The sequence below is a fragment of the Lactuca saligna genome, chromosome 2 (assembly GCF_052625555.1).
Source record: "Lactuca saligna cultivar CGN05327 chromosome 2, ASM5262555v1, whole genome shotgun sequence".
Classification (NCBI taxonomy): domain Eukaryota; kingdom Viridiplantae; phylum Streptophyta; class Magnoliopsida; order Asterales; family Asteraceae; genus Lactuca; species Lactuca saligna.
In genome coordinates this window covers 125,093,337-125,103,401 of record NC_136418.1, presented here as the reverse complement: position 1 = coordinate 125,103,401, position 10,065 = coordinate 125,093,337, and positions in this window count along the sequence as shown.

Sequence of the window (10,065 nt, the reverse complement as noted above, 5' to 3'; positions counted from 1 at the left end):
TGAACACAAAAGTTGAATAACTAATTCGATTACTAAAATAGACGAAGTAATTACAAATGCGAGTGTTTAATGATCAAAAAAAGTTATGCATAGTGAAAATTTTTACCTTTTGATAGAATGACCTGTTAAACCTAACTTCTTCGAGGATGATTAAACTAATAGCTAATTTTAACTAAAACAAATAATAAAAGTAAAGGATTTTTCTCTAGTTTTGCAAGACTAGAAACTTAAACAAACTAAATTAACTAATTAACTAAAGCAACAACTATTCACCAAATTTGATAAAGATGTTTCTATTTAGGTTCAACCAATTCACTCCTATGGTTATTTAAGTTAAGGTGGATTAATTGCTATTGGTTACCAATGATAGTAGTTAGGTTCATATTCATTACTCCTAACCCTTAGACAATTAACTAATTTAAGCGTTGATCAAGTGTTTAAACTAATTAATTCCCTAGATTAATTATTTGGATTAAATAAGATTTGTAATGGTTAATTAAGTTATCAATGCAATTAACCTCTTGTTGATGGTTTCTCAAACAAGCTCACACATTAATCTTCCTATTTTCTTATTAATCTTAGTTTCATACTCATTACTTCCAAGCATACCTTTTAGCATTCACATAGACATATGAGGTTAACAATTAAGTGATGTTCATGCAACCTAATTGCCTCCCAATTAACAGAAAATAGTAGTGATTAATACATAAGGTTCTTTGACAAACTTGATTTAATAAATCACCAATAGATAATTAAGCAAGAATTAATAATTAAACCATAGGAGTTCTTTGGTATTCCCCAAACAGAAACAAAAACGCTCATAGTTGCAGTAGAAACTAACACAAAAACAAAGTTTATGAAAGCAAACATGTTTAATTCCTAAGTCTAAGTGGTAGAATTAACCTAATTGCTTGAATTCTTCCAACTCTTGAAGCTTAGGGTTCCTTAGCGCCTTTTGAACCTTTTAGTCGCAGCTAATCCTTCAAAAATCGCCAGGCATCATGTCCCATAGGATAAAGATTCGTCTTTTAAAGATATCCCAAAACAGAGGGTACTCGGCGAGTAGCAGAATCAACTCGCCGAGTAGGTCCATACTTATCCGTCTTGAATTAGCAGTCGTATTTATCTTCTGGCATATCGTCGTGTACTCGCCGAGTAGGGTCGATCTACTCGCCGAGTAGGTCCTTCTTTCACTCTTTAATCTTCACTTGCTTTCCCTTTTCTCCTTTTTGCCTCCAAGCATATCTTTTGGACTGAAAACACAATTCAAAGAATTTTAAGTACCTTTTGTCCACATTATTCTCATAATTAACCAAAAATAACTAAGAATATATGTAAAATAATTAACTAATTATGCACATATCAAAATACCCCACACTTGACTTTTGCTTCCCCCAAGCAAAACTAAATTTTAAACACATTAAAATCACATTAATAACTCCAATCCAACCCAGCCATTATGCCAAGACCGCAACGCATGCATTTGTGTATAAAATTTCTAAAAACCCCCCATGCTTTAAATACTCACAATCCTCATAAACATTCGCCCACTCACCCCGAACTATGCTCATTTTCTGCAACCCTCCGAATCCATCCTCAGAAAATCTCTTTACCCTCAAGGTATTTTTAATTGAGCAACCCAAGCATACATAATCTAGAATTACAACTTTTCGATACCACTACGGAATTCTTTGAATTCTTCACTTTCTTGATAATTTGATCTTGGATATCTTTGAATTCACCAACTTGTATTGACTTTTGGTATCTTCAACTTTTTGGTTTTCTTGGAATTTTGATCTTCAGATCTTCACTTCATTTGCTCCAAAATTCCTATAACTTTTCTAGCAATTCTTTTTTTTTTTCTTTTTTTTTCATGTATTTCTCAATTTTTTTTTTCACTCAAATCCCTACATGCTTAAGCAGGGGCGCTCAATCTCAACCTTTATTGGCTAATGATAAAAACATTCCTGGATACATTTCAGGTTTAGGCTGCTAAACATATTGCATCCCTCAGGCTGAGCAAGGTCGTGTTTTTGTCTCATGATTTCACTGAAATAAGGAAGCCACAAATGCACTAGAACGTATATAGGCTCAACTAAACATTTGGGTTCTCATGCAATTATTAACACAATTCTAATATGGAATCCTAATTTTTACCAAAATTTTCTAATTTAAGACCTAACCATTTTTGGTATGCAACAAATTTAAAAAATTAGCCTAAATTAAGATTCTAAGTGTAACAGCTCAAATTTTCAAATAAATTTTTCATTTAAAACAAAACATCATTATTCGACAAAAGAGTTTATTCCAAGTTTATTGCAAAAGTATAAATAATAAATCTCCAAGATCTTCAACAATAGCAGTGTGTACGTGTCACGGCGGCGCCTTCCCACGGTCATCACTAGTACCTGAAAAACATAAACACAACTAGTAAGCATAAATGCTTAGTGAGTTCCCCAGTATACGACTTACCCACATACGCCTTCCGGCCCGGACCTTTCGGTCCACATAACATTGCCTTCCGGCCCGTAACATAATCGCCTTCCGGCCCATAACATATCGCCTTCCGGCCCGTATTAAATTGCCTTCCGGCCCATAGTATTTTGCCTTCCGGCCCATAATAGTATAAAACATAACACATGTAACATAACGCACATAACACATAAGTCATACATCATACCGTTCTTTCCATCACATAAAGTCTCGCCTTCCGGCCCGTATAAGCATACATCACATATAAGCATACATCACATATAAGGCATCTACCTCTCTAGACATAGCATAAATATAACACATACGACCTTCCGGTCTCACAGTCAAACCCTTCCGGGTGAAGTATAGTGAGAAGACTCACCTCGTAGTATGCAAGCTATAAACCCTTCGAGCTACTCGCACTCGATCCGCTAATCCGCAGGTTCCCTATAATACCACATACCTTTATTAATGATCTTATCAAACAAGACAACTGACCCTACTAAGTTACATACAGGTCAACGGTCAATCTTGACCGGACTCGTCGAGTGCAAAGGGCAACTCGGCGAGTATAGACACCCTGACTCCACTCGCTGAGTCTGAAGAACGACTCGGCGAGTCCTAGTAGATCTTCAAGCTACTCGCCGAGTCTGAAGAACAACTCGGCGAGTTCTAGTAAATATTTAAGCTACTCGCCGAGTCTGAAGAACAACTCGGCGAGTCCTAGTGAATCTTCAAGCTACTCGCCGAGTCTGATCATTGGACTCGGCGAGTCCTCGCCATGCAGTCAATCCGCTGCCTCCTGTATTTCGCATGATTTCTAAGTATATAGATATGGGGCTTCCTGGACTTTCACATATACTATTACAGGGGTTTTTAAACACTTATAACAACACTATAATCTAACAATTCCTTAAATGGGTTTCCTAAACCCTAAATTCGCATACAACGTAAAAGCTACAGATTGTGATCCGAAGATTACCTGGAAACGTTTTCCCTGCGTCCCCAACCTCCAGTACTCGACTCCTTGGACTTCCTTCGATCACCACCTTGCCCTTCCTTGTCTAACAATCTCTTCAAGCTTCCTCTAGCCCTCACTCTTGCTCCAGATGCCCACAAACTCCCAAGGTATCTTCAATCGGCCAAAAGACGCGACATGACGGCCATAAGATCATTATATACGATTCAGAATCGAAACGGCTAGGGTTCAGCTGAACAGCGTCGACTCGCTGAGTCCCTATTTAGACTCGCCGAGTCCAGTCGTGTATCTGCGACCAAGACCTTGGCCCTACTCGGCGAGTCATGCACCAACTCGCCGAGTCCCCTCCTAAATGTGCCCCAAAAATAATTTAAAGAAATACCTGAAATTCCGGGCTGTTACAACTCTCCCCCACTAGAACTAGACTTCGTCCTCGAAGTCTCATTCTGCGAATAACTCCGGATGTTGCTCCCGCATTTCTCTTTCCGGCTCCCAAGTCATCTCCGATCCCTTCCGATGTTGCCACTGAACCAACACCAGAGGTATCTCCTTGTTCCGTAGAACCTTGATCTTCCGATCCCTGATAGCTATTGGTCTCTCGGCGTAATTCAGGCTCGCATCCACCTGAATATCTTCTAACGGAACCACTGCTGCCTCATCGGCTATACACTTCCTCAACTGTGATACGTGGAAGGTATTGTGAATCTGACTCAGCTCCACTGGCAACTCTAACCGATAAGCTACCCGACCTACCCTTGCAATTACCCGAAATGGACCTATGAACCGGGGCCCCAATTTGCCCCTCTTCCTGAACCGAATTACCCCTTTCCAAGGAGAAACCTTTAGGAGAACGAAGTCGCCGACCTGGAATTCGAGCTCGGACCGGCGTCTGTCCGCATAACTCTTCTGTCGGCTCTGGGCGGTCAATAACCTCTGCCTCACTCGCTGAATCTGTTCGGTCGTCTGAAGTACGATCTCTGTACTGCCCATCACTCTCTGTCCCACTTCTCCCCAGCAAATGGGAGTCCGACACCTCCTACCATACAACAACTCAAAAGGTGGCATACCAATGCTCGAATGATGGCTGTTGTTGTAGGAAAACTCAGCCAACGGCAGATGCGCATCCCAGCTACCCCCGAAGTCTAACACACACGCTCTAAGCATGTCTTCCAATGTCTGAATCGTCCGCTCGCTCTGACCGTCGGTCTGGGGATGGTATGCGGTACTAAAATGCAGTTTAGTACCCAACTCCTCATGGAATTTCTTCCAGAACCTGGAAGTGAAACGTACATCGCGGTCCGAAACAATCGAGGTCGGCACTCCATGCCGAGATACTATCTCTCTCACGTATAACTCTGCCAACTTCTCTGCTGATGAACTTTCACTAATGGCAAGGAAGTGTGCACTCTTTGTTAGCCTATCCACAATCACCCAAATCGCATCGACTCCGCTGGCAGTTTTCGGCAATTTGGTGATGAAATCCATCGTGATCTGATCCCACTTCCACTCAGGAATCTCCAAGGGTTGCAACTTACCGTGCGGTCTCTGGTGCTCGGCCTTAACCCTACGGCAGGTCAAACACCTCTCAACGAACCAGGCAACGTCTCTCTTCATACAAGGCCACCAGTACTCCTTTTTCAAATCCAAATACATTTTCGTAGCACCGGGATGGATCGAGAATTTCGATCTGTGTGCCTCCTCCATCAAAGTAACACGCGTACCGCCCACGAATGGTACCCAGATCCGACCCTGAAATGTCAGAAGTCCCCGCCCATCCGTAACGAACTCTGAGATCAACCCGACGACCCGCTCCTGTTTCTGCATCCCAGACTTCACGACCTCGGCCTGTGCCCCACGAATAGCATCTAATACCGGAGTCATCACCGTCAATCTCAAACATACGTCCCGCAATGGAGTACTCTCCGCCCTACGACTCAATGCATCAGCTACCACATTAGCCTTGCCTGGGTGGTATAGGATCTCACAGTCATAATCCTTAACCACGTCTAACCATCTCCTCTGACGCATGTTTAGGTTGGGTTGATCCATCAAATACTTCAAACTCTTATGGTCTGTGTATATGGTACAACGAACCCCGTACAGGTAGTGACGCCAAATTTTGAGGGCGAACACTACTGCCCCCAACTCTAAGTCATGCGTGGGATATCTCGCTTCGTGAGGCTTCAGCTGCCTCGATGCATAGGCTATCACATGGCCCCTCTGCATCAACACTGCACCCAGTCCTGAAATCGATGCGTCGCAATATACGACAAAGTCCTCCATCCCCTCCGGGAGAGCTAATACTGGTGCTTCGCACAGTCTCTGACGAAGTGTCTCGAAGGAAGTCTGCTGCTCGGGTCCCCATGAGAATGTAACACCCTTTCGGGTCAATTTGGTAAGTGGCACCGCGATCTTGGAGAAGTCCCTAATGAACCTTCGATAGTACCCCGCCAACCCAAGGAAACTCCTGATCTCCGAAGGTGACTTCGGTGCCTCCCAACTCATCACCGCTTCCACCTTGGCCAGATCGACCAATATCCCTGCCTGATTTACAACGTGCCCCAGAAATTGAACTTCCCGCAACCAGAAGTCACATTTGGAGAATTTTGCATATAGCTTCTCCGACCTCAGTACCTCAAGGACCTCCCTCAAATGTCCCTCATGCTGCTCCCTAGACCGCGAATACACCAGAATGTCGTCGATGAATACAATCACAGACCGATCCAGCATCGGCCTGCATACCCTGTTCATGAGATCCATAAACACTGCTGGGGCATTGGTGAGCCCAAAAGGCATCACCACGAACTCGTAATGCCCATACCGCGTCCTAAAGGCTGTCTTCTGGATGTCCTCATCCCGCACTCTTACCTGATGGTACCCTGATCTCAAATCAATCTTGGAAAACCAAGATGCCCCTTGCAACTGATCGAATAGATCATCGATCCTCGGTAACGGATAGCGGTTCTTGACTGTCACCTTGTTCAGCTCCCGGTAATCGATACACATCCGGTGTGAACCATCCTTCTTCTTGACGAACAGAATCGGTGCTCCCCACGGCGAGCTACTCGGCCGAATAAATCCCTTCCCCAACAACTCTTGAAGTTGCGAGGACAATTCTTGCATCTCTGGAGGTGCAAGACGATAAGGCACCTTCGCAATAGGCGCAGCCCCTGGAACTAGATCGATACCAAACTCCACTTGCCTCGCAGGAGGTATTCCTGGCAAATCCTCGGGAAAAACATCTGGAAACTCGCGCACCACTGGAACCTCCTTCAATTTCTTCGGTCTCTCGGAACTCTCCCGCGTATCCATCACATACGCCACAAAACCGTTACATCCCCGCTGTAGGCATTGCCTCGCCCTAGCGGCCGAACAAAAAGCTGATCCCGAACGGGTACCCTCTCCGTATACCGTAAGAACTCCCCCACTAGGGTCTCGTATAGTCACCAGCTGACGCTCGCAGTCGATAACAGCGCTGAATCGGCTCAACCAGTCCATGCCTACAATGACACAAACATCCCCCATCGCAATAGGAATGAGGTCAATCGGAAACGCGACCCCGAAGATCTCTAGCACACATCCCCGAAGAACCTCCGTAGCACAAATCACCCTCTCAGCCGCAATAGAAACGCTCAAAGGTCGACTTAACGGCTCACGACTAATGCCGATGTGCTGACTAAAAGCTAACGATACAAACGATCTACTCGCACCCGAATCAAATAACACTAGAGCAGGCATAGAGTTCACAAGGAAAGTACCTACACATACATTAACATAAGCATAACATTTCGACCTTTAATTAAATACGTGAATGATAACATACCTGCCACAACATCGGGCGCAGCGCGGACCTCCTCCGCAGTCAGCTGAAAGGCTCTCCCACGAGCCCTCGGGGCCTCGACCTTCGCCGGTCGGGTCTCAGTAGTCCGGGTAGTAGGTGTAGCTCCCTGACGAAGTTGCGGACACTCGGCCTTCCGATGGCCTGTCTGGTTGCAGTGAAAGCAAACCATAAACCCCTTAGGGCAATCCCTGGCAATATGTCCCTCCTTGCCACACTTGTAGCAACCACCGGCTCGACACGCCCCCTCGTGACTCTTGCCGCACTTCGCGCAAGTGCGACCCTTCGAACCTCCCATCCTCGAATTAGCGAACTTAGTCCGCTTGGCTGCCGGCTGAGACTGGGCCGGCCGTCGATCCACCTGCCGAGACTCAGCCTCCTCCCTCGCTTGAGTCTCCAACTCGATCTCGCGCTTCCTGGCGTTCGCCTGAAGCTCAGTGAAAGTACGATAGGTGGAGTTTGACACAAACTCCCGGATCTCCCTCTTCAAAACACCCAAATAGCGGCTCATCCGCGACTGCTCCGTAGATACCAGCTCGGGGTAGAACATTGCCCTCTCATGAAACTTCCGTGTGATCACTGCCACGGAATCAGTACCCTGCTTAAGGGTCAAGAACTCCTGAATCAATCACTCCCTCTCTACCGGGGGAACGTACTCGTCCCTGAACATCTCCGTAAACCTCTCCCATGTCACCGCCGAAATCTCTGCCTGAGTGAAGTTCGCCGTCACGAACTTCCACCAATCCTTCGCTCCCAGACGGAGCTGGTTCAAGGCGAACCGTACCCTCAAGTGCTCCGGGCATGAGCAAGTATAGAAGCACCCCTCGATGTCGGCGATCCACCTCATAGCTGCAATCGGATCCTGCGTCCCATCAAATTCAGGGGGTTTCGTGTTGCTGAATTCCCTGAATAGTAATGAATCACCCCCTTGCGGCCTGGCAGCAGCCACAGCTGCGGTAGCGGCAGCAACTGCAGCTTCAGTAAGTGCGGCGTACCGCTCCTCAAACTCCTCCATCAGCGTGGTCTTAATAGACCCAAACATCTCCGGGATCTCAGCCCGGACCGCCGCAGTTACCTCTTCCTGAATAATCTGACGAATCTCCTCGTCACTCGCACCGCTCGAACTCGCCCCATTGCGTGTGATAACCATGATGTCTCTGAAATACAACATAAAATCATCAGAGACTCCACCAAGTACAATTGTACTCGATACGCGCCCTACCCAGTCTCCGATTTCCAGGGATTCTTACTTGAGTCTTCCACTGATCCGGTGCCTTCGGTAGTACGGGCCCAATACTACCGACCACACCGTATCAGTATTCGTCCCAAATCTTCCTCCCCAAATCCCGAATAATGAGTACTCTACCTCTAGTATGCACTATCTACTTGCACGCTACCAAATATCTCATATAAGCAATCTCCCTAGACTAAGGCATCACAAAACAGGCAATTCTAGTCCTATCATGTATACCTAGTCTTCTAGCATGCATAACAATTCATAATTCAGTGCATAACATAACATCGTAAGGTATTCTGGGGATCTTCACCGTTCGGACGCTGGCTGCTCGTACACACTGTTCCATCCTTGTTTTACCGCCTTACCATTTATAAAATGTTGTGTCCTTATTATTTAAAAAGGTTTTTCCTCAAATCCCCGGTCTGAGTTCAGTTGCACCCAAAAGTACACCCGAATCCCTCAAACCAAGGCTCTGATACCAATTGTAACAGCTCAAATTTTCAAATAAAGTTTTCATTTAAAACAAAACATCATTATTCGACAAAAGAGTTTATTCCAAGTTTATTGCAAAAGTATAAATAATAAATCTCCAAGATCTTCAACAATAGCAGTGTGTACGTGTCACGCCGGCGCCTTCCCACGGTCATCACTAGTACCTGAAAAACATAAACACAACTAGTAAGCATAAATGCTTAGTGAGTTCCCCAGTATACGACTTACCCACATACGCCTTCCGGCCCGGACCTTTCGGTCCACATAACATTGCCTTCCGGCCCGTAACATAATCGCCTTCCGGCCCATAACATATCGCCTTCCGGCCCGTATTAAATTGCCTTCCGGCCCATAGTATTTTGCCTTCCGGCCCATAATAGTATAAAACATAACACATGTAACATAACGCACATAACACATAAGTCATACATCATACCGTTCTTTCCATCACATAAAGTCTCGCCTTCCGGCCCGTATAAGCATACATCACATATAAGCATACATCACATATAAGGCATCTACCTCTCTAGACATAGCATAAATATAACACATACGACCTTCCGGTCTCACAGTCAAACCCTTCCGGGTGAAGTATAGTGAGAAGACTCACCTCGTAGTATGCAAGCTATAAACCCTTCGAGCTACTCGTACTCGATCCGCTAATCCGCAGGTTCCCTATAATACCACATACCTTTATTAATGATCTTATCAAACAAGACAACTGACCCTACTAAGTTACATACAGGTCAACGGTCAATCTTGACCGGACTCGTCGAGTGTAAAGGGCAACTCGGCGAGTATAGACACCCTGACTCCACTCGCTGAGTCTGAAGAATGACTCGGCGAGTCCTAGTAGATCTTCAAGCTACTCGCCGAGTCTGAAGAACAACTCGGCGAGTTCTAGTAAATCTTTAAGCTACTCGCCGAGTCTGAAGAACAACTCGGCGAGTCCTAGTGAATCTTCAAGCTACTCGCCGAGTCTGATCATTGGACTCGGCGAGTCCTCGCCATGCAGTCAATCCGCTGCCTCCTGTATTTCGCATGATT